General features: G+C 43.6%; 1 pseudogene; it reads right to left on the bottom strand.

Annotated features, from left to right (window-relative positions):
- Positions 1–19,596: 19,596 nt before the first annotated feature.
- LOC126200093 (5S ribosomal RNA) lies at positions 19,597–19,713 on the bottom strand (annotated as a pseudogene).
- Positions 19,714–25,245: the final 5,532 nt, after the last annotated feature.

Below are 25,245 nucleotides of genomic sequence, written 5' to 3'. Positions count from 1 at the left end.
ACGAAGCGTCATTCACCAACAGCGGTAACGTAAACCGGCATAATATGGACTATTGGGCAACGGAAAATCCACGATGGGTGCGACAAGTGGGACATCAGCGACCTTGGCGGGTTAATGTATGGTGTGGTATTATGGGAGGAAGGATAATTGGCCCCCATTTTATCGATGGCAATCTAAAAAGTGCTATGTATGCTGATGTCCTAAGTAATGTTCTACCGATGTTACTACAAGATGTTTCACTGCATGACAGAATGGCGATGTACTTCCAACAAGACGGACGTCCGGCACATAGCTCGCGTGCGGTTGAAGCGGTATTGAATAGGATATTTCATGACAGGTCGATTGGTCGTCGAAGCACCATACCATGGCCCACACGTTCACCGGATCTGACGTCCCCGGATTTCTTTTTGTAAGGAAAGTTGGAGGCTATTTGTTATCGTGATCCACCGACAACGCCTGACAACAGCGCATTGTCAATGCATGTGCGAACATTACGGAAGGCGAACAACTCGCTGTTGAGAGGAATGTCGTTACACGTATTGCTAAATGCATTGAGGCTGACGGACATCATTTTGAGAATTTATTTCATTAATGTGGTACTTACAGGTAATCACTCTGCAGCCGCATCCGTTCTCAGAAATGATCAGTTCACAAAGGTAGATGTACCACACTGGAACAACTGAAATAAAATGATCAAACGTACCTACGTTCTGTATTTTCATTTAAAAAACCTACCTGTTACTATCTGTTCCCCTAAATTGTGATCCATATGTTTGTAACTATTACAGCGCCATCTATCACAAAGCGAAAAAAGTGGTCCAACTAAAACATTCATATTTCTGTACGTACTACACGAATATATAATAAAAAATGGGGGTTCCTGTTTAAAAAAACGCAGTTTATATCCGTTTGACCTATGGCAGCGCCATCTAGCGGGCCAACCATAGAGCCATCTGGTTTCCCCCTTCAAGCTAGACAAGTTTCGTTCTTTGTAGGTTTTTCGTTTGACGCTTATTTCGTGAGATATTTGGCCCGGTCACGATCAATGGACCACACTGTAGAGCTTAATGCGTGACCTAAATTTGAATTTGATGGGTCTATGCATTCCTGAGAAAAAGGGTTCTTAACAGCCGGACAGACAGAGAGAGACACAGACAGACAGACAGACGGACAACTAAGCAATTCTATAAGGCTTCCGAGCCTCGATCTGTAAAACGGAATGTCCTCCAGGTTGACGCAGGGTTCTCTAAAATCCAAGTTCAGGGAGAAAAGTTCGTGCTGTGAAGGGTTTAAGGTAGGCTTTAGTTATCACAACCGTTATGCAAGTCGTATGTCAAAGAAGCAATAATGACCGTCAAAGATAAAGTTGACAAAGAAAGGTGCGTAGGGACAGTTTCCAAGATCTCGTTCACAGACGACATGCCCGATCCTGTTGTATGGAAACAAAGCTTGGATCTTTTTAAACGAATGGAGAGTTTATTACAGAATCCCACTTAAGAATAAACAAATTGTGCTGGCATACGCTGTCAAATTAAATCGGGTGATGCTGAGGGGATTAGATTAGGAAATGAGACACTTAAAGTAGTAAAGGAGTTTTGCTATTTAGGGAGTAAAATAACTGATGATGGTCGAAGTAGAGAGGATATAAAATGTAGACTGGCAATGGCAAGGAAATCGTTTCTGAAGAAGAGAAATTTGTTAACATCGGTAATAGATTTAAGTGTCAGGAAGTCGTTTCTGAAAGTATTTGTATGGAGTGTAGCCATGTATGGAAGTGAAACATGGGCGATAACCAGTTTGGACAAGAAGAGAATAGAAGCTTTCGAAATGTGGTGCTACAGAAGAATGCTGAAGATAAGGTGGGTAGATCACGTAACTAATGAGGAGGCATTGAATAGGATTCGGGAGAAGAGAAGTTTGTGGCACAACTTGACTAGAAGAAGGGATTGGTTGGTAGGACATGTTTTGAGGCATCAAGGGATCACAAATTTAGCATTGGAGGGCAGCGTGGAGGGTAAAAATCGTAGAGGGAGACCAAGAGATGAATACAGTAAGCAGATTCAGAAGGATGTAGGTTGCAGTAGGTACTGGGAGATGAAGAAGCTTGCACAGGATAGAGTAGCATGGAGAGCTGCATCAAACCAGTCTCAGGACTGAAGATCACAGCAACAACAACAACAACGCTGGCACCAGCACACCATGCGGCATACAGCTTAAGAGAGTATCGATAGAGGCCAACGACAAGACTCGCTGGAAACTTGCCGCCAACGCCCTCTAAGCCGCAAATATTTTGGATCGCCGCCGCGCACCGGAGAGGCAGTTTAGCCAACCATTTTAGCCAGTTAGTTCGAGCCTGTCACACCAGTTAATTCGAGTGTGTTTGTCCTAAGAGTCATGGAGACGCAGCCGCAGACTTAGCCTCTAACACAGACAGAGCAACCACTTAGTAACATTATGGTGAACATAGCGGACTTCTAGTTCAATAGCATTGGGCCTACGTGGACTATACAGAAGAGAGCTTGTATCACAGCATATGGAAACTTAAGTAGCTGTTTCTTTATGAATAAAGAACCCAGTTATTAACTGCGTGCACTTTTTGCTATAGAACGAGGATACTGACCGCCAACCAACCTCCTGTCCTTGCGTCCCATGGTACAGCTCTACAGAGACAACGAGACGACATAAAAGCGGCTAAAGAGAATACGACAGTGGCGACGAAACCCTTCAGCGAAGAAGATTTTGCTTGCTTCTCTTGTGTTTCAGTTGTAGGGGTTTGTAATTGCAAATTTTTTGTGTCGCTGCATGTATTTCGGGAGGGGAGCCGCATAACTAATCAAATTTCTCTTTTCAGAGCCTTTGCTTGCTTGTTTTTTGCTATAACGTATTAGTATAAATCACGGTTATCCCGCCCCTCCGTCCCCTGCCCCCGCGCCACAGCCGCAGACGGCCAATGTAATGGATCTCACACAAGCTTTTCAGTTTCCGAACGAACAAATTGCTTGCTGCCTTGCCGACGACGGTACAACAACTTCTGGCTGCACAAGCAACGGGGGCCGTACAACTGACCGACCGACACGCCCAACAAGTGCCGCAGCCCAGCATAGCCACGTTCCAGCAATTTCGTAAAGTCACGAATAGGAATGCCACGAATACCGGACACAGTTCCAAGCTCATTGTACAGTTCATCGTGTTCAAGGTACTGTGAAGCTACAATATTTCTTTCGATTGCGGGGTCCCCAGTGTCCAGGTTAATACAAAAACTATTCCCAACTGCGTCTCCCGGCGGACTCGGTTACGACGAAGTAATCGCTGCATTAACCAAGTACTATGACCAGCAAGTTCAAGTAGCTGTAGCCAGATATCAGTTCTTTGGATTGCAGAAAAAGCTGGAACAGACATACCGTCAGTGATATACAGGATTGAGGGGCATGACTAGGAAATGTAAATTTAAGTGTAGTTGTGGCAACTTTTACAGTGACCTCATGATTCGCTATGATATAACATTCAATGTCCCCGATAGTAGAATACAGGAACAGATACTAAACTACTCTGATCCTTCACTTCATTAAGTGTTGTAAATTTTACAACAATATGATTCGGGTGCCATAGCGGCAGACAAGTTTGACCACGCCCCGATTTGTGGGGTTGAGTCGCCCCTTGCTCGCGACCGCCCCAAGCAGCCACAACAGCAAGCGCGTTCACAGCCGCGCGGACAGCCTCGTAAAAATGTAAACAGACCTGCGAACTTAGTGAAATCTTGCCCTTGATGTTTTCCTCGTCATAAAAGACAAGACTGGCCGTCACGTAACGCAACGTGTTATTCGTGTGGAAGAGAGGGCCGTGTACAAGCTATAGCTTTGCAACGGCGCAAAAACGTCAAATTTGCCCGCTCCCAGTAAGAACAGGCTCGTGCACATACAGTGAACGTTGTGTTTTCCAAACCTACAGCAGGTTCTGACAAACGTAAGATTAAGGTTGTGCCTCATTCTCGCCCTAGAGCTGTGCAATGACGCTCTGACAAACTATTTGTCTCAGTACGAATTGCTGGCCGTCGTGTGAACCTTCAATTAGGCACAGGTGCCTCTTAACCTTGCTTAATGGTACCACGTAATCTAGCAAGCACCTCACTGCTTACAAAAGACAGGAAATTCCAGTACCTGCTCATTGTAGTTTGCCTGCCACTTACAAATCTCACACTAGGACTGTGATTTTTACTGTGTTGAAATGCAGAGACAATGAGAACGTTTCCGGTTTAGATGTCTGTGATATGCTTGGCCTTAGCATTCAAAACAACGTACTTTAAATATCGGGTTTTGTTCCGAAGCTTAAGGGGACCTGGACCTGGACCTGGACGTAAAAATGACTGAAAAATAGAAAAAAAATTATCTCCATCTGAAAGACAAATTTCTCCGGTTTCCAAAAATGTGTGCATTATCAACTTTCAGATTGTTTATTTGTTCTTAAACGCTCTTTGAACAAAAGTCTGTACACCAGCCATGTCTCCTCTCAGTTCACTGTCGCACTGCCACAATCATGCAAACAATAAAGTAAATATACAGGGACCTTGGAGATACAAAATTATTTAGCAGATGTCTACATGGCCACACACAGAACCATAATAAGAGTTTCGACGGTTGTGTGTGGCAACAAGTACCAAAAACAGTGTTTGTTGGAATGACGGTACTCAAAACAGGTGTGATGGCCGCAGTCATCGGTTTCAATGATGGTGCAATTGGCAGGACAAAAATAACGGACAAATCGGTCATCAAACGAGGAAATAATATGATAGTTCCTCCGACTGCCATAGATCGTCAGCCAGTAGTTGAAGCTGAAAGGCTGCGGAGACCGCCACTGAAGAGCTCAGAGTAAGGAAAGGACGCCTGAAAATGTGTAGAGGATAAAGAAACAGCTGGCCAACACGAATGTTCTGAAAGAGGCATTCGCTGAGTCAAAAGTACTGTGAACAGCCTTTTCTTATTTTCATCGAAACTACATTTTCCTAACTTTAGGTACATATATCTTCACTATGGTTTGAGCTATGTTCACCAAATATCACCCAAGTGAAGAGTGGTATAGTCTCATTGTATTACGCCTAATACATTGCAGAAAATTTCTGTGTTTTTCATTCTGCATATAATTTTAGCAGTAATTTCTGAGCAAAATAATTACGTGGTATAATAAAGATTTTTCTGTTTCCTCAAAGGCATAATGTTCTAACGGTTCAAATGGCTCTGAGCACTATGGGACTTAACATCTGAGTTCATCAGTCCCCTAGAACTTAGAACTACTTAAACCTAACTAACCTAAACATATCAGACACATCCTTGCCCGAGGCAGGATTCGAAACTGCGACCGGAGTGGTCGAGCGATTCCAGATTGAAGCGCCTAGAGCCGCTCGGCCACGCCGGCCGGCAGGCATAATGTGTTCCTATGAATTTTGACAGCAGTCTGCCACAGTATGAATGCTGTTTGATGTTGCACCAGAAAATAGTACCAGAAATGAAACGAGTGTTATGAAACCATCTTTTTTACAAAATGTTGTAATCCTTAAACTATAACTGACAATTTAATACATTTCCTTGTACAGCTTCAGTTAATGTCATTCATTCAGTGTTGGTACAAAACCGCAACTTCCTCCGCATTGTAGGTCACGGGTAACGCGCACCGAAAGCGAAGCAAAAAAACACAGGCCGTTCATGTCCACATCCCCTTAAAGAATTTAGGTAACTATTTTCAGAAGGAATAGGAAAACCTTATAACTTTGTAGCGCATGTTACACTGAAAGACAATGCACAGTCTAAGTTTTTTCGGACCCGCCCCGTTCCAGTTGCATTAGGAAACAAAGTAGTCAGTGAACTGAAAGAACTGAAAGATAATGGTGTAATTGCTCACATTTCAGCTCGTCATTGCACAATAGTTCTGTTGCCTAAGCCTTCTGGTCGCATTCGCATTTGTGTTGGCTTCAAGTCTACAGTCAACCCCACAGACAGTAGTTGACACTTACCCGTTACCTCGCCCTGTAGAACTCGTGCACAAGCTTGGTGCAGGACGTTCCTTTTCGAAGACAGATTTGCATGATGCCTATTTGCAAATTCCATTGGATGAAGAATCACAGAAAGTATTTGTTGTAAATACACACTTAGGACTGTTCAAGTATTTGCGTTTGCCCTTCGGCAGTGCTCCCACACCCAACATTTTTCAACGTTACTTGGAACAGTTGACTGCGAAAGTGCCAGTTTTCTTCAACTACTTTACAGATATTGTCGTCTCAGGTCGTACACCAGGGGAACACATTGCCAATTTGCGTGCTCTTCTTCGAGTGTTGTCAGAAGCAGGACTCAAGCGTCGTCTCGAAAAGAGCGACTTTTTTCAAACTGAACTACAGTACTTAGCTCATATGATAAACAGTCAGGTTGTGCACCCATTCCAATATCATTTGCTCTCAATCCGTCACGTGCTTGTTCTTCGCAATGTGTCTGAACTGCAGTCAGTAGTAGGCAAGATGACGTACTACGTTCGGTTCATACCGAATGCCGCTCAGATCGCGGCTCCGTTGCATCGCTTTCGTCGTAGAAATGTACCTTTTATGTGATCTACAGATTATCAAGACGCATTTCAGAAACTCAAAAATGTTTTGCTTAGTGACAGATATTTAGTGCCTTTTCACCCTGTCAAACCAATAGTTTTGCGGGTCGACGCTTCTTCCTACGAAATCGGCGCTGTGCTTTCGCACAGAATTGAAGCACAAGATAGGCCTGTTGCTTTTGCCTCAAAATTGTTAAGTCAAACTCAGTGCAATTATTCTGAAATTGAAAAAGAAGCTCTTGCTATCGTGTATAGTGTGACAAAATTTCGTCTCTATTTGTATGGTCGCAAGTTCTATTTAGTGACAGATCACAAGCCTTTGCAGTCCTTGTTTCTTCCGTCAAAGCCTGTTCCTACACGCACTGCTCAAAAATTGCGACGTGGGGCTTCGTTGCTTTCACAGAATCAGTATGAAATTGTGTACAGACCTACGGGAGAGCACGGCAATGCAAATGCCCTATCTCACCTTCCGATTGAGCCAGACTCTGATTTTGATCCATCTGCCGCATCCTGTTGCCAAGTCGATGCGCAGGGCTCTGAATTGCCGGATCTTTTCCCTTACACTGCAGAAAAACAACATAGACCAAGGACACAGACCCAGACCTCAAGAATCGGTTGCATTACATTCGCAGATCTTGGTCTCGTTCATTGAACAGCATCCACAACTCAGCTGTACGCCGATATTTTGCACAACGGCATAGACTTTCAGTTCAACAGGGTGTGATTGTAGTTCAGAATGACAGTAGACAATCCCGTGTGCTTACTCCCAATGTCCATCAAGGACATTGGGGATTTCTTCGCACAAAACAGCGCGCCGCCACTGTACTTGGCAGGGCATGGACGCCCACATTGAACAGATGACGTCACCAATCCACTCCGCCACTGACATTCTCAGCTTGGCCTAAGAATCAATTTCCATGCCAACTACTGCACATTGACTTTTCAGGACTATTTTGGAACACTCGTTGGTTCATAGTGGTAGACTCTTTTAATAAGTTCGCATTTACGGTGTCTAAGAACTCTACCACGTCACACAGCACCATTCAAGCGTCGTCCTCAATATTTTGCATCGGAGTTTTGCCAGAAGTACTTGTATCGTACAACGGACTACAGTTTACCTCCCGTGAATTTGTTCAAATCTTCAAATGTGTGTGAAATCTTATGGGACTTAACTGCTAAGGTCATCAGTCCCTAAGGCCTACACTGCACGTCTGAAGGACAACTATAATTAAAACACATTAATAAACAATTTTTCCAACCAACAAATTTCTTTTTAAACCTACAACAGAATGGCTAAAAGCCTAATTAAAGAAATATTAACTTATTGCACGACTGAAGGCTACAAACAAATTTGAAACAACGGTTAAATACCTGAATTCCAAGTCAGACAAACAATTTAAAATAAAACGCCTTCCTTCTTATAAAAACTTTTCCTTATTAAAAGGGGTTTACGTAAATCCTCAGCTGAAGGCCACACATAACACATCGAACAACTAACGGCTTAGGGCCAGGATTACAAACAATTTCAGATAGAACCAATTTTAAGGAAATTTTTTTATTAAATAAAACCAATTTCCAAAATTTTAATTTAACATGGCTGAAGGCCTTTATGTAAAATTTAAAAAGAGCTGAATTAGTACACAGCTGAAGGCCTCGCACAATACTTCAAACTAAAATGAAAATCACAGTCTAAAACAAACAGAACAAGTGATGCTCAGGAGTGTTCCAAGGGCCGGCCTGAGAAGGTAGCTCAAACGTAAGGTGAGGTGAGACAGGCAGCCAAGAGTTGAAGTTAAATAATCGGATGGCAACCAAAACTAGGGATGGCCCAAGGACAGACCAACAATTTAAACAATTCCCTTCTGTCCGACCAATTGCACAAAGATGGAAAATATCGGCTGAGGACGAGGATACGAACAGCACTACGTCTTCAGAAGTTGGCATTTAAAAACAGCCAGGGGAACAATAATCACTCTCAGCAAAATATGAACCAAACAATTTAAAAGGCTGTCGAACTACACGCCTTGCCAGACAGCATCAATACGGCGAGGAAAGGCACACTGCCAGAAAACTATGCTAACGACCAGGGCAGGTAACTGGGACGTTAACGGCCACAAGGCAGAAAAAACCGCTGGTGCACTTCACTGGCAAGTAACTGTCAATTTAATAATTAATCACAATAAAGGAAGACGGCTGCAAGATTTCGGTGACTCCAACACATCATACATTGCTGCTAACCCCAACAGCCCAGGGAACAGAGAGACGTCACAGTAGTTGAGGTTTCATAACAGGTTAACTGATCACTCAAATTGAGCGTCCATGTTCGGTGGGCAACGATCATTGTAGCTCTCGCCTCACAATCCGACCGCGCGTGCATGCCGCCAGTAGTCCCGGCCTGGCCTTGCACCGAGGAGACTTCCTCCCTGCTCCGTCCCAACCGACTGACCACCTCAATCCAGCACACAGACAGCATTAAAATAACTGCTCAGTCAAAACCTCACAAGCTACACACGGTACGACAAAAACACTTCCACAAACAACACGAACAATACTAAAACCAGTCACTGTGGAACAACTAGGAGGAATCACAAGACAACAGACACAGAGAACCCGGAAGCGGTCGGCGATCAAATACACGTTGTCCGATGAGACGACCGACCGAACGACCAACCAAGGTCGACCCCACTGAAGTCATGTGTGCTGGCAACTGTTGGGCGAGTCATAGCTGTCCAGACCTCACTGCTGCTCCGTCCCCACTGAACTCAGGACACGTGATGACCCGGAAATACTAGTGGTCGCTCCAAAGATAGTATGACAGTGCTCTTATTGATAAGCGCTGCTGCTGCCACTCACAGGCAGGCAAGCCAGCAACTTAGTGACGCCAGTAAATCGAATAAGAAACGAGACGGCAGTACCGCCAAGACAAGATGTGAAGTAATAATGGCACGGACACGAGCTGCACACAGCTCAGGCTTGCATCCCTTGTTGTTTTGCGTGGCACTATCACAGCACAGGCCTACAGTGACGTTTTAAGCATCTTCTTGCTTCCCACAGTTGAAGAGCAATTCGGGGATAGCAATTGCATCTTTCAACAAGATCGAGCACCTATTCATAATGTGTGGCGGAGTAGTTACACGACAATAACATCCCTGTAATGGACTGTCCTGCACAGAGTCCTGACCTGAATCCTATAGAACACCTTTGGGATGTTTTGGAACGCCAACTTCATGTTAGGCCTCACCGACCGACATCTATACCTCTCCTCAGTGCAGCACTACACGAAGAACGGGCTGTCATTCCCCAAGAAACCTTCCAGCACCTGATGGAACGTATGCCTGCGAGAGTGGAAGCTATCATCAAGTCGAAGGGTGGGCCAACACCGTATTGAATTCCAGCATCACCAACGGAGGGCGCCACGAAATTGTAAGTCATTTTCAGCCAGGTGTCCAGATACTTTTGATCACGTGAGAGGTGGCATGAGCCCCCCCTCATATTTCTATCTTACTCTGAGTAATTCGATTTTCCTCTCTAATTGCATGCAGTGAAAACTCGCTATTCCTTCACACGTGGACTTCCCATGCAGCGTCTCTCGTCACCCGGGTGGTCCGGTGACAGGCGTGTTCTGCTGAGCTTGAAAGGGTTAAGCTGACGAGTGTGAGGGAGTCGAGTGGATGCTTTCCAGACGCCGACATTGTCATAAGAGCGGCGGCGACACGCCCACAGGGGCCTGACGGAGCAGCTGGGGTAGAGATTCCGTTAATTCGCAGAAACTTAGTGAAAACAGTTTCTGGCGGGCTACCAGCGAAGTGTGGGAATGACTTGTGTTCCCAGGCAGTCTTGGCGGGCAAATTCCCGCGTTTTCTGCAAAATCATCACATTGATTGGCTTGCTCAGGGAATAGCTCCATGACGTAGCAAAAATCGGCGCAGAAATTGGCGCCAAGTATTTCCATTGGTGGAATAGTACTGCGTCGGCAATAGTGGGGAATTTTCCGCCGGTTTTCGAGTTGCTGATTGGAACGTTTAACCACGACCACTGTCGTGGGGGCGGGAATGTTCTGTGTTCGGCTTGTACGGGTGCTCTTGAGAGAGTCGGCTCTCGCCTTTCGGTCGGAGTAGGTTACAAGACTGAGCTCTCGCTCCTCTGGACAGCCTGCCTTTCGTCGGCTGTGTAATATACTTTCATTTAATTGTAACTGTTTGAGGAAGTTGCTGAAGTTTCGACTTCAACGTAACTTTCTGAGTACAGTTGGCAATTGAGCGTTCTGCGTACAAGCGACCTATGTTGTCCGTCTTGATCAGTTTTGGCTAAAGTTGACTGTATCGGAGTTACTGTGTGACTTCGCTTGTTAAAATCACTCACTGTACCGCCAGTTATTGTGTAGCGAGCCTTCTTCCTCTCCCTCATTTGTGTCGCTAGGAAGTCTTTAGCCTGGAACAACCAAACCAGGATAATTTGTTTCGGGCTATACTCGCGACATTATCATCACCACGACGGGACGTCGAAGCAGCCAGCCATCGCCTCCGGTATGCCAGATCGTGTCCTTGCAGTTAAGAAGACAGCTTGGTAATGTATGTCCGCAGCACCGGCAGATAGGGATTTTCCTAGGTGATAATCAGAGCTCAGCAGAGCGCGCCTGTTCGTCTTTTATAACTTTGTTCTGTCTTGTGTGTTCATTGTCTGAGTTCTCCCTACTGTAGCAGCAATTAAAGTTGGGTTGGCTGGGTGTTTCTCTTAAGATTTGAGTTGCAAGGAATTGGCTCCACATACCACTTGGTCATAAATGTCACAATCTAGTTTATGGACAACTTCACCTTCACAGCATTTATTTAAGTATGCAATTTGATGTATTGTAAATGGTTCACGTGTTTTGTTTATTATTGTGAGTTTAGTCATAATAAATCAAATTGTTATTTTGGACAGAACTTTCATTCTGTTAATCGGTAGAGCAACCCTTTCATTTCTCACTACGTTAATGAAACTTTCCTTTACCTAAGTAATTTCTATCCAATTAAATTATTGCACGTGCCAAACTCTTTTCTACTCCACTTGCAGGGTCGATTACAGTCAGTTCGCGTTTCTTCTTAATCCATGTGCAACAGCAAAAGTCGGAGTTAGGAAAGGGGGGGGGGGGCTTAGAGCATCATTTCCATATGAAGATTCGAGAAGAATGTAGTGTTAAATACACTGCTAGTCCCGGCACCTCGCACACGTAGCGTAGATTAAAAAACTGCTCATGGACTAATCACAATAACTACTCATACAGATAATATAGCTCAGTCACTGCACTGAATAATTGACTGCAACAGCTGAAACAGTATGCTCAGAATTAAAGGTTTGAGTGCCAAACTGATCTGTAATAAAAGAAATCAGTTGCTTACTCTGTATGTAATCCTTTAGTTTCAAACTGTATACACAGACCTCTAGTGAAAAACTGATTTGTTGCTGTGACATCGCTTGTTCGTGGCAGGTAAATAATTTCTGTGCCTTTCGTCGTTTCTTTTACGTCCATGTTTCGTTAATTGTTACCTACCGCCACATCTTAAACAAACATGCCACAAAACAAATGAACAGTACACAGTCACAACAGCACTTAATGGGTGCGAAAAATCTGTGCTTGGAAAGAAATCGTATGAATATCTATCGACAAAAAAGTAAACATGTTATCTCGACACAAAAATAAAAACACGTGCTGAGTTCACGTTAGTCAAAAATACCTGTAAGGGGACAAAGACGCCATTATAGACACCTCAATGAGTTTGAACGATGTCGCGTAAGAGGGCTACGATGGGCTCGATGTTCCTTCTGTGATATTGCCAAACGGCTTGACAAGATTGTAGCCACTATACATGTGTTCACGAGAATGTATGGTCACAAGAAGACCTGGCTTCAGACGGCCAAGTTGCCCTAATGACAAGAAAGACCATCGTGTTCGGTGTATGGCTCTAGCGTATCGCACTTCATCTGCAGCAGAAATTTAAGGAGAGACAACGAACTGCTACAAATGTGTTACTTCAAGGACAGCTCTGTAGCGTGCATTCGACTGTCTCCAAACCACCGCCATTTGTGACTTCCGTGGTGTCAAGCTAGAGCTGATTGGAGGACAGGGTGGATATCAGTTGCGTTTTCTGATGAGAGCTGGTCATGGCTCGGTGCCAGTGATGGGCGTGCGTTGGTTAGAAGAAGGCCAGTTGAGGACCTGCAACAACCTGTCTCCGTGCTAGACACGCTGGACCTCCACTTGGAGCTACACTCCTGGAAATGGAAAAAAGAACACATTGACACCGGTGTGTCAGACCCACCATACTTGCTCCGGACACTGCGAGAGGGCTGTACAAGCAATGATCACACGCACGGCACAGCGGACACACCAGGAACCGCGGTGTTGGCCGTCGAATGGCGCTAGCTGCGCAGCATTTGTGCACCGCCGCCGTCAGTGTCAGCCAGTTTGCCGTGGCATACGGAGCTCCATCGCAGTCTTTAACACTGGTAGCATGCCGCGACAGCGTGGACGTGAACCGTATGTGCAGTTGACGGACTTTGAGCGAGGGCGTATAGTGGGCATGCGGGAGGCCGGGTGGACTTACCGCCGAATTGCTCAACACGTGGGGCGTGAGGTCTCCACAGTACATCGATGTTGTCGGCAGTGGTCGGCGGAAGGTGCACGTGCCCGTCGACCTGGGACCGGACCGCAGCGACGCACGGATGCACGCCAAGACCGTAGGATCCTACGCAGTGCCGTAGGGGACCGCACCGCCACTTCCCAGCAAATTAGGGACACTGTTGCTCCTGGGGTATCGGCGAGGACCATTCGCAACCGTCTCCATGAAGCTGGGCTACGATCCCGCACACCGTTAGGCCGTCTTCCGCTCACGCCCCAACATCGTGCAGCCCGCCTCCAGTGGTGTCGCGACAGGCGTGAATGGAGGGACGAATGGAGACGTGTCGTCTTCAGTGATGAGAGTCGCTTCTGCCTTGGTGCCAATGATGGTCGTATGCGTGTTTGGCGCCGTGCAGGTGAGCGCCACAATCAGGACTGCATACGACCGAGGCACACAGGGCCAACACCCGGCATCATGGTGTGGGGAGCGATCTCGTACACTGGCCGTACACCACTGGTGATCGTCGAGGGGACACTGAATAGTGCACGGTACATCCAAACCGTCATCGAACCCATCGTTCTACCATTCCTAGACCGGCAAGGGAACTTGCTGTTCCAACAGGACAATGCACGTCCGCATGTATCCCGTGCCACCCAACGTGCTCTAGAAGGTGTAAGTCAACTACCCTGGCCAGCAAGATCTCCGGATCTGTCCCCCATTGAGCATGTTTGGGACTGGATGAAGCGTCGTCTCACGCGGTCTGCACGTCCAGCACGAACGCTGGTCCAACTGAGGCGCCAGGTGGAAATGGCATGGCAAGCCGTTCCACAGGACTACATCCAGCATCTCTACGATCGTCTCCATGGGAGAATAGCAGCCTGCATTGCTGCGAAAGGTGGATATACACTGTACTAGTGCCGACATTGTGCATGCTCTGTTGCCTGTGTCTATGTGCCTGTGGTTCTGTCAGTGTGATCATGTGATGTATCTGACCCCAGGAATGTGTCAATAAAGTTTCCCCTTCCTGGGACAATGAATTCACGGTGTTCTTATTTCAATTTCCAGGAGTGTATTTACTGTGGGGCGGTTTCGTATGACAGCAGGAGCACTTTCGTGGTTATCCCACGCACCATGAATGCAAGTATGGACGTCGATATGGTGATTCAACCTGTTGTGCTATCATTTATGGCTGTTTTCCAAGAGGATAACGTTCGCCGACATACCACTCTTATAGCCCAACATGCTCTACACAGTTTCGACATGTTGCCTTGCCCTGCTCGATCGCTATAGCTCTCTCCAATCGAGCACATATCCGGTAACAACTCCACCATCATGCAGAACCGTCATTAAACGTCCAGACCAAGTTTAACTCCCCACAAATTGCCATCAAGCACCTGTGGGACACACTGCACGTATATTTGCAAACTTGCATTCGACACTCTGGCACTTACAGCGGTTATTAATGTACCAGCATTTCACATTTGCAGTGACTTACCTCGCGCTTACATTAACCCATGATCTTGCAATGTTAATCATTTAAATATGTTACCTAGACAAATGTATTCTCGAATTATCATTACTCTTCATTAATTACTTTTTGGCGTTACGAGTTTTTCTGTCAGTTTATTTCCCTCCGGTCATATAAAAAGTTCTTTGACAGAGAATTTCGGTAGATAAAATCACCACAGAAAGTTAGAGAACAATGAAATGTGCATTATACGTAACGGGTGGAACGCCGCACCGTCCGATAATGAAGGTGAAGGCAGCGAAAAGAAAGAGATTTGTTTGGCAAAGCTTCTGGCTATTGTCATTAGATAAGCAACAACAAGGGAAAGGATGACGATTGACAGCTAGAGAGAGAAAGGCGAAGTGTATAAATGAACGCCGCATCAAATTAGAGAGAACGCGCCGATCTGAGTAATAATGGAATGCACGGCAGCGGGGCGCGTAAGCCGCCGGCGGGGCCTCCTAGAGAGCGGCTTAATAATGGAGCTCCTAGGCGTCTGACAGCTCGCAAATGGGGCCCTACCGTCTGCGGCCGGCACGGCTTTAATAAGGAGGACGCTAAGGCGATGAAACTCCGGCGGCGGGCAGAGGAGAGCAAGGGAACGAAAGGGACGGCAAGGGAAGGCAAGTCCTGCGCCACGGGGGGAGCCTGGCTGCAGCGCTCAGGCCCGCACTGAAAGAGAAATTAACAAATCTCTCAAAGAGCTTCAGCATCACGTTCAGCACGTTTCATTTCAGTGAAGTGGAAATAGATATCTCTAAAATAAAATATTAATTAAATTGACTATGCAAGTCATATTGCAGTCACTCTTATCTGGACCATGTAATGCTTTTGTGTCTGTTATAGCATTACTGCATTTGAGAGATAGCTCCACAACAGTTCACTTCATAATTGGAATGTAAAGAACAGAATGTTTTCTTCCAACAAATAGAAAGAGGTTTGTATCTGAGAGGGGTCTTGTAAAGTGTGTGTGTGTGAGGGGGGGGGGAGGGGGAGAGGGGGGGGGAGAATGCCATGCGATTTAGTTCTGGGTCCGTTGCTTTTCATGATATGGTATCTGATAGCCCACATTCACAGCTAGCTCAAAATTATTCATCTCTGCAGGCGACATAGATGCTGTCGTAAAGATGTGGAATACAAAAAATGGTTCAAATGGCTCTGAGCACTATGGGACTTAACATCTATGGTCATCAGTCCCCTAGAACTCAGAACTACTTAAACCTAACTAACCTAAGGACATCACACAACACCCAGTCATCACGAGGCAGAGAAAATCCCTGACCCCACCGGGAATCGAACCCGGGAACGCGGGCATGTGGAATACAACATAAATGATATAGCTAATAGGCTAGTCAGTAGCATCAGCAAGCGGTTTCCAGAGATCAGATTCACGATTAGCCCCTACAAAACGCAGTGTATACCGTTTCTCACACAAGCGAAATCTTATAGTTCCAGTGTGGTCCAATTGACAGTGAAAATCGGCCATTTTCACTTCTTAGGACAGGGGGAAATGTAAGGCTTTCACTTTCAAGATCTTGTGCAGAAACTGATTGACGGTGTCTTCACTTGTAACAATAAACGCCACTATTCCTTGCACTGAAACAAGAAGGCCTTTTTTACTTGCCCTACTTTCATTCTCTTGTTATGTATTGAGTTATATTTTGGAGTAACTGTGCGCAACACCTAGAATGTTCTTGGCCCAGAAAAGGTCGGTTAGACTAATCTTCCGTACCAGGTACGTCGCTCTTCAGGTATCTTAGATTTTTGCCATCCCTGTACATGTATTCTCTCATGACATACGCTGTTGCCAATATTCACTCACTCAGAAGAAAGAGCATTATTTATTCAGTGAGGAATTTTCTTAATTTTTTCCCCAACGTCTTTATCTCGAAGTAGCACTTGCAACATACATCCTCAGTTATTTGTTGAATGTATTCCAATCTCTGTCTTTAGCTACAGTTTTCACGGAAGTCATTCCCTAACGTCTTAACTGATGTCCTACCATCCTGTCCTTTCTTCTTGCCATTGTTTTCCACATGTTCCTTTCCTCGTCGATTCTGCGGATAACCTCCTCATTCCTTACCTTATCAGTCCACCTAATTTCCAACATCCGTCTGTAGCCCCACATCTCAAATGCTTCGAGTCTCTTCCGGTTTTCCCACAGTCCATGTATCACTGCCATACAATGCTGTGGTTGTAACGTAAATTCTCATAAATTTATTCTCAAATAATGTCTATGGAATGCCATTTTTTCCAGTGATAGTCTGCTTTTGACGTTCTACTTGCTCCGTCCGTCACTGCTTATTTTGCTGCCTAGGTAGTAGAATTCCTTAACTTCATTTACTTTGTGATCACGAATCCTGATGTTCAGTTTCTCACTGTTCTCATTTCTGCTACTTATTACTTTCGTCTTTCTTCGATTTACTCTCAGTCCATGTTCTGTACTCATCAGACTGCTCATTTCATTCAGAAGGACCTTCAATTCTTCTTCACTTTCACTGAGGATAGCAACGTCATCGGCGAATCTTGTCATTGATATCCTTTCACCTTGAATTTTAATTACACTCTTGGACCTTCTTGTATTTCCGTCATTGCTTCTTTGACATATAGATTGAACACTAGAGGCGAAAGACTGCTTCCCTGTCTTACACCCTTTTTAATCCGAGCACCTCGTACTTGGTCTTTCACTTATATTACTCCTTCTTGGCTCTTGTACATATTATATATTACCTGTCTTTCCCTATTAATTACCCCATTTTCTTAGAACTGCGAACATAATCCACCATTTGACATTGTCCAACACAATTTCCAGATCGATAAATCCTATGAATGTATCTTGATTTTTCTTTAGCCTAGCTTCCATTTCAACCGTAATGTCAGAGTGCAATGGGAATACAACTGTTAATTGCTCTCTCGTGCCTTTACCTTTGCTAAAGACAAACTGATCGTCATCCAATACATCTATAATTTTCTTTTCCATTCTTCTGCTTATTGTTCTTGTCAATAAGTTGGATGCGTGAGCTGTTAAGCTGACTGTGCGATAATTCTCGCACTTGTCGGCTCTTGCAATCTTCGAATGATGTTTCCTCGAAAGTCAAATGGTACTTCGTCACACTCACAAAGTCTACACACCAACATGAATAGTCGTTTTGTTCATAATCCTGCCAATAATTTTAGAAATATGAATGAATGTTATCCATCCCTTTTGCCTTATTTGATTTTAAGTCTTCCATAGATCTTTTAACTTCTGATTCTAATACTGGATCCAATATCTTTCCTTAACAGTGGTATTCCCATTGCACTCTTAATGTTACCGCACTTGCTTTCAGTTTCAGCGAACGTTGTTTTACATTCCTCGATGCTGAGTCAGTCCTTCTGACAATCATTTCGCTTTCAATTAATTCACATTTTTCGTGCAGCCATTTCACCTGCACTTCATATTTGTTACGATCCTAAGTGACTTGTATTTCTCTATTCCTAAATTTCCTTGAATATTTTTTACTTCTTCTTTAATCAGTCAACTGAAGTATTTTTTCTGTTACTCGTGGTTTCTTCGCAGTTACGTTCTATGTACTGTTGATTTTCTTTCCAGTTTCTGTGATTGTTCTTTTTAGAAATACTCGTTCCTCTTCAACTAAAATGCCTACTGAGCTATTCCTTATTGCAGTATATATAGCCTCAGAGGATTTCCAGCGCGTTTTCATTCGTTAGTACTTCCATATTCCATTTCATTGTGCATTCATTCTTCCTGGCTAGTCTCTTAAACTGCAACCTACTCTTCATCATAATTAATTTTGATCTGAGTCTATATTGCTCCTGGGTACGCCTTACAATCCAATATCTGAATTCGGAATATCTGTCTGACTATGATGTAATCTAACTGAAATCTTGCTGTATCACCTGGCCTTTTCCAAGTATACCTGCTTCTCTTGTGATTCTTAACATATTATTCGCTATTAATAGCTAAAATTTATTACATAAATTGAAAGGGTACAGTACCGCCCGACATTGAAAATAGGTACAACATACTTCATTATTTTTGTCAGAACAACACATTTTTTTTGTAAAATAACTCAATTTCAATTAATACAACGAAGCCGGATAAAAGTGTGGGAAAGAATGACAATTTATTTATTTAATTAATCTCATGTGCACTCCCACAAAGTAAATCCCTATATCCAGTTTGGTGAGATCTGTGAAATGAATGAATGTATGGTCGTCTGATAACCGCAGATAGTGAATGTGAATATATGATCATCTTTGAGTCGATCCTTTGGCCACCTTTGGTGGGACCAAAGAGATGAAATTTACCTGAGCTTTGAGCGCCTGAAACGTGGCTGACCAATACGGTAGCATGGTCTTCCCCCACCTCGACAGAGATGGGAGATGACCTGGAGAACGGCCATGTTTCAGCACTCTGCCGCTGGATCTTGTGCTGTTAAGACCTGTTTTAGTTGTGCTTCGTAATGACGAAAGAGTGGAAACATGGTATGCATGTGGAATATTTAAGAGTAGTTTGAAATAATAATTTCTCTATTTCAGGAACTTTTGTGGGGAGAATTAAGTGTCAGGCAGGTAATATTAATGGGATTGTAGTAATCTTCGGTAGTGACCAACGGTCACAATGAAACCACGTGTAGCAATAAGTTGAAATACTTCCGTGTGCTTAAGTTAAGCTGAATTACTAGCGTGTGTACTACTAACTCCGTCTACAGGCCGCAAGCGACCCATCGGGACCATCCGACCGCCGTATCATCCTCAGGCGAGGATGCGGATAGGAGGGGCATGGGGTCAGCACACCGCTCTCCCGGTCGTTAAGACGGTTTTCATTGACCGGAGCCGCTACTAATCGGTCGAGTAGCTCCTCAATTGGCATCACGAGGCTGAGTGCACCCCGAAAAATGGCAACAGCGCATGGCGGCAGGATGGTCACCCATCCAAGTGCCGGCCACACCCGACAGTGCTTAACTTCGGTGATCGCACGGGAACCGGTGTATCCACTGTGGCAAGGCCGTTGCCAGCGTGTGTACAATAAGTTGAAATATTTAAGAAATAGCGTGTGTACCATAAGTTGAAATATTTAAGAAATGGCGTGTGCAGGACTTGAAATTAGAGACGAGTACTTCCACGTGGTGAGTACTGTGTGAGTCTCAAACTGTGTATGAGACAAAAGATAAAGATAAGTACTCATCCATGATATCAGTTGAGGACTCGCGTGTGTGATGAATACGTTCTTAATATTACTTTGCGTGATATGATTTCGTGTGACACTAGATTCAAACTCTGAGAGAGAAGCAAGGTGAGTCGGCCGTCTATCCAGAAACGCCACTTGGCTTGCATTGCACAGGAAGACGTGCATATATCTCCAGAGTTCATAGTAGGAAAGTAGAATTACGAAGTGGGGCAGTGTCGTGTGAAACTGGGGTAAATATTAATTGAAGTGGGAAAGCTGAAAGTGATGGTGTTGTGACTATTTAGTGTTTTGTTTTTCATATTGTAGTGTGATGTATGTCATGTAATTTGGGTATGTGTGGTTTGCATGGGAGAGTAGCAAGGTAGTTTCAAAAGATTAGTGGGTTATGCTTGTTTCTTCTGTACTGCTCGGTCTGGAGGATAGTTTCGTGATGATGATTGTGAGAGTCGAAGTGTGAGAAATAATAATAGATCCACCATCCTATCCAGAAAGTGCAATGTAGCGTTAAATAATTACGAGACCATAATATAGAGATTCACCAATGTAAAGCCATGCCCACTGGGCGGAATTTCTCATGTGTTATTGTTGTAGATTATAGAATTTGTGTGTTTAGGTTAGAGAATTTATCGGAATAAATAAGATAGCGAAAAGAAAAAGATTGGTGGACTTTTCCTTCGAATTGTATGTTGTCATAATGTCCCGAATTTATAATGTGTGCGCCATTCATATTCAGTGTGGTGGCCACGTGTTGACAAAAGCCGTTAAATAAAAGACAAAAAGAAAATGTGGTATTGCCAGTGCGTAGTGTACAGTCAGAGTTCTGTAAATTACTGATAGTCAGATGCGTGTTTCCGTTGCGTATTAATCATATAGGAGGATAACTTGTAACTTAAGTGTGAGTACTAGAGTTCATGTTACTCGATAAATAAGAATGAATGCACTCGCTTGGCAGACCACTCATCTTGCAGGCCTGACTGCTTGATGCCACAGTATGAGCTAGGCATGTGGGTGCCTCTCATAATTTCGACCCTGCCAGGATATTTTTACCAGGATATTTTGCCTGGATATTTTGCTGTTAAGATTTTTTTTATTTTTTGATGGAATATATTGTGATAGCGCTAAGAAGTAAATTTTTTTCTGTTTGCAATTTCTTTCTGGATTGGTGAGGATCTTTTATTTTTTTATGTAATTAATTGCTATATCGTCCAAGGCTGGAAGATCGTTGTATAACTTTTTTGCGTAATGTCCATAGTAACTAGGTCGCAGTCGAAAAGTGTAGTCACCATGGAGAATAGCGATTCTGGGATGAATGTAGCAGTGCAGCAGGAAGTATGTGTCGACCATGGGCTAATGAGCGGGTACGGCAAACACTCGGAAGGGGCTGAATTGTTCAGTGGACCGCTGCCAGGTGATCCTTTATGCGGTGGGCTTTGTCCACAATCGGGGGCTTTTCCCGACGACGCGGGCGAGCCGGGACTAGGTCAGGTATGCAGTGAAAGTGCAGCTACCCTTAGCGAAGCTACGGTTTCTCAGGCGAATGAGGTGAGTGCACTGAGAGTAGCAAATGACAATGTGCTACTGCAGTTTTTACAGAGGATGGATAGAGATAATACGGAGAGAGATAGGGAGAATAAGGAAAGATTGGAAGCGATGAGCAGAGATAATAAGGAAAGAGATAGGGAGAATAAGGAAAGATTTGAAGCAAATAAGGAAAAATTGGAAGCAAATAAGGAAAGATTGGAAGCGATGGATAGAGATAATAAGGAGAGAGATAGGGAGACTAAGGAAAGGTTGGAAGCAAATAAGGAAAGATTGGAGGCAATGGATAAGTGAAATAAAGAGGCAATGAGGAAGCTACTCTCAGTTATCGATGAGCATCTGTCTGCAGTGAATAATCGGTTAGATGAGGGGTGCGTTGAAGCAAGTATGTGACGCCGTGAAAGAAAAAGCCAATAATTTGGAGGTACGAATAATTGCAATAGAGAGGGATATCACAGAACGTAGGGACGTGTTGCCAGATGAGCGAATCACAGAGGTAGTGGAGGACTTACTTGCAGATAAACAAGGGGCATTAGACAGCGTGGAAGCTCAAGTCACCCAGCAGGAAGTGGCGCTAAATAAATACAGGGATGAAGTTGCGGAGGTAGTGGTCACAATGAATATAATTAGTGCAGATGTAGAAAAGGTCAGTAGAAGAGGCGAGACAGGCTCTGACAGTACGCAGGAGAGGTTTATGCCGAGCTGGAAGAGATACAATCACTATTACAGTTTAAAGAGGCGCAATTAGAAATAAATAGGAAACATAGGGAAGAACTAGCACAGTTGCAATTAGCATGCAGTAGCGGAGGGGACACACCACCAGGTAGATTGCAGAGGGAGAGTGAGATAAATTCAAAAAAAGAAAATAGGCAGAAATAGGAAGACGAACTCAGAGAGTTAGAAGAACGGTTGTGTCGGATAAAACAGGTGGCAAACCCAACTGGGTATAGTCCAAGGTCGGAAAAGATAAATGCGGAAGAAGAATGCAGTAGGCACTTCGTGTCGGTACAAATGTACACTTGTTTTCCGGATCCTGATAATTACCAACATCCATGTCTGTGGCTGTCGCAATTACAAGATTCATTACCTTCATCGTGGGGACCGCTCCTCAAAATGAAGTTTGTGTGTAACCATTTGAGGGACGAGGCTAGAGCGAAAATGCAGGAAGTTATTGAAGACTGTAGTAGCTACAAGATATTTTGTGACAAGTTTTTAAATGAATTCTGGTCTAAAAGTAAGCAGGACCAGGTTAAACAAAGCATATTGATGATGCCAAATTGTAAAGAAGGTGGCATAAGAGATCCAGTGTCGTGCTATCAGGAAATGCTGAGACGAAATAGGTATTTGGATGTGTCATACGAACCTGGGGAGCTCATTAGGATCTGTATAGCGAAGTTGCCAGTGAAATTGCGCAGAGATATAGCGGTAGCAGGCAGAGGCGTAGACGATTCTGCGTCATTTCAGCACTTGTTACAAGGATTGGGTAATGAGAGCAATATCATGAATGGAGACACGACTCATAGGTCAGATAGTGTCGAGGATAGGAACGGCAGAAGCTATCAGAATGACAGGAGAGCATGGAATCCTGGCATTTCATTCTTGTCATAATGGATTGAAGGATAGGAGAAACTAATCCAACATATCAGCCCTTAGCATCTTGCCTTAAAACACATGCCGCTGGCACTGAAAATTGTCTATGTAACAGATATACTCTACTGATATGTAGGAATGCAAATACCAAACTTCTGATCAGAGAATAAAACACCAGTAATGGCATCTGTTAGGCTGGTCTCTCAGAGCAAAATTTGCAAATTTTTATTTCGAACACTAAAGTAAAAGGACTGTTTCCTCAAAACAAACCAGTTGCTAAAAAAAAAAGTTATGTAATAAAGCCAATGAGTCCAATTTAATTAGTGTGATTTGACTATTGCAGGTACTTAACACGTAATGTAAAAAGTAAACATTGTGAACTGTATGGAATAGGGTACGTTTATACTGCTGTTACAGGTAACATCAGTAATGTGATCGAAGTTTTTAAATTAGATGCCATCTGATCTATAGTATGTCATAGTCGTGGTGACAGTTATAATGAGGTGCTGTGTATGGTTGTTCGGAATCTGGTGTTAGTGAAAGAGACCACTAGCACCAAAGTTTCTAACACTTGGGCTGTCCCATCTCTCCCAGCTTCTATATTCTCTGCACACATTTAATTTTCATGTAAGCTTAGATTCCTAACTAGCAAATTCTTTGCTGTGTATAGTGGACCATTCAGAGTGAGGCGGATTGTCCATGAAAATGCTGTACTGATTGAGACGATCAAGGGAAAACAATCGTGTGGGCTTCATCACATTTCTAACATCAAATTATGGAAAAGTTAAGGATAGATCGAAAGTAGGCAATTTATGGTAGATAGTCAGTGTATTTATTTGTGGTGTGTAACGTTGTGTAGGGTCAAATCGAACATAAGAATTTTCAGGTGGGATGTCAGGAAGTATGACGGAATAGACTGGTCGAATGAGTCATGAACAGGAGTCGACAGAGTGGTGTATGTACGTATTTTTTGTCATATGAATAAGGATCAAGCAGAAACGACGTGATGATTAATGAGTGGATAAAGATGGTAGATAGAGAAGCGATGTGATAAATAGCAGTGGGTAAAGGTGATATTTAAGGAGAGAAGCGACGTGAAGCAGTGTGGTTAATAAAGAGAGATTCGACGTGATGAAACAGTGGTAAATAAAGGTGAGTAGAATTAAGAATGTGGAGATGTCTTAGATGTATGTTACAGAGAGGCCTGTGTATGCTGCAATAGAGATCGATGCCAATGGCGAAGGAAGACCAGGAAATGATGGAGTAATGGACGGACGGAGAGCCGAAATATGAATGAAGAGATGAGTACAACTGCACAATGTGAAAGGACATAAAGGGAGTATGAGATCCAGATGGTGAACGTTGTGGAATACTGACGTAAGATGTAATATAAGTGTAAATCTAATTCCTACCATAACATATGCTATATAAAAAAAAAATTGTTGTTGTTGTTGTTGAAGCCTGGTACCAGTATAACTAATCAAAACGGTACTAAGAATGTGTACAGTTATTTTGCAGGATGAATAATTTGTGTATTTTTTGTTCTTAGATGAAATGTCGCAATTCTAAGTTGATATTTAGCAGTATGAATAATCGGTAAAGTGAATGCGGAAGCAAGCCGATGGAGAGAGGTGCCAGAGTGAAAGGACCTATTCTGTTAATGTATTAATGGATTGAATGAGAAGGAAAATGTGATGTCTGGTGAGTGAGAGTCGTAGAGTAGTGTGATCAATGCGCACACTCCTGTAAAGGGGATGCTACCGACCCATAACTAAAACATTATTGTGTTATTGTTTGATTTGGATGAACCTCGATGGCAGGTCAGGATCTGATATCATGTGGATGGTTCATACATGTCCTAGAAATGTTGTTATATATAATAAAATGTAAAATATATAAAGAGATACTAATTTCAGTCTGTCACAAGCACAAAGGTGCATTGTATGTTGTAGATTTAGAGTCACCAGTTTCTAAAATGTTTATTGTGTTAGGATGTTGAAGTAGTTTACTATTTAATAACATGTGGTAGGTAATTGTGAGCTGTGTAGATTATTTCTTATTTTTTTGTTAGAACACTTTCAAGGGGTATTAATTTCAGTCTGTCACAAGCACAAAAGTTCATTGTATATTGTAGTTTTAGAATAAAGTTTCTACTGTGATAGGATGTTAGAGTAGCCTACTATTTGATATTGTAATTATGAGCTGTATAGATTGCTTATTATTCCATT

Source organism: Schistocerca nitens, chromosome 8 (assembly GCF_023898315.1).
Source record: "Schistocerca nitens isolate TAMUIC-IGC-003100 chromosome 8, iqSchNite1.1, whole genome shotgun sequence".
Lineage (NCBI taxonomy): Eukaryota > Metazoa > Arthropoda > Insecta > Orthoptera > Acrididae > Schistocerca > Schistocerca nitens.
This window is presented reverse-complemented; position numbering and strand designations above follow the sequence as displayed.